We start from the raw sequence: 1061 nt of genomic DNA on the forward strand, positions 1-1061 counted from the left end.
TAGTGGTTGAGTGGTTTAGTGGATGAGGGGCAACGGGCACAGATTGAAGCACAGGAGGGTCCATCTGAACATGAGGAGAAACTTCTTTCCTTTGAGGTGGCAGAGCCTGGCCCAGGCTGCCCAGGGAGGCTGTGGAGTCTCCTTCTCTGAGACATTCAAACCCACCTGGACTGACCCTGTGTGACCTGCTCTGGTGACCCTGCGTTAGCAGGGGTTGGGCTGGATGATCTCCACAGGTCCCTTCAACCCCAACCACTCTGTGATCCAATGATCTGGTTCTTTGTTGAGAAAGAGGAAAAATATCACTTTTCCCAGCCCCACTGCAGTAGATCCATGCAGCAGTCCATGGTCTGACTCGCAGAAGGGTTATCATGCTTATAGGACTTAGCAGGTGCCAATCTGGTGTCTGCTCCTTGTGTTCACAGTTTTTGCGAGTGAGGAGGGACAGTTCAGGGCTGTTTGTATTCAGGATTAAAGGCTGAATGCTCTGGTGCTAAACTGACCTGGGGAAAGCAGTTCCTCATCCCTCCCGCGTGTTCTTCTGCCAGTCACAGCCCCATCGCTCCATCCCCCACCTCCCACACGGGGCATCAACACCCACGCACCTACTTTAAACTTAATTACTAACATAGCCTCCATTGCTCTGCCAGGCCCAGACTTAACCCATTTATGTGGGTTTACCAATCCAAATGGCATCCTGAAGCATTTTGTGAAAGCTTCTGAACATCCAGTTAACTCATTTCACCTCATTTCTTTGCAGCTCTAGATTTAATTGCAGGATTTGACTGTTATTACACAGTCGTAGGTGATGACAGTTATTCCGATCTCGGTTATGAACACGAGGCAAGTTTTGCACCTGGAATCGCCCTCTTCCTGAGCATCCTCCCAGCTCACAGTGAGTCTGCGCTCAGAACATCCCACCGTGACCCACTGCAGAGGTTATGATTGGAAAGAACTGGATCAAAGAGCCTTTTTAAATGATACCATCAGCAGACGGGCTGCAGGTTCTTCACTCCATCAGAATAAACCTTCACCTTCACACAGTGCGCAGCTTCAGTTCC

Source organism: Nesoenas mayeri (assembly GCF_963082525.1).
Source record: "Nesoenas mayeri genome assembly, chromosome: 13".
Lineage (NCBI taxonomy): Eukaryota > Metazoa > Chordata > Aves > Columbiformes > Columbidae > Nesoenas > Nesoenas mayeri.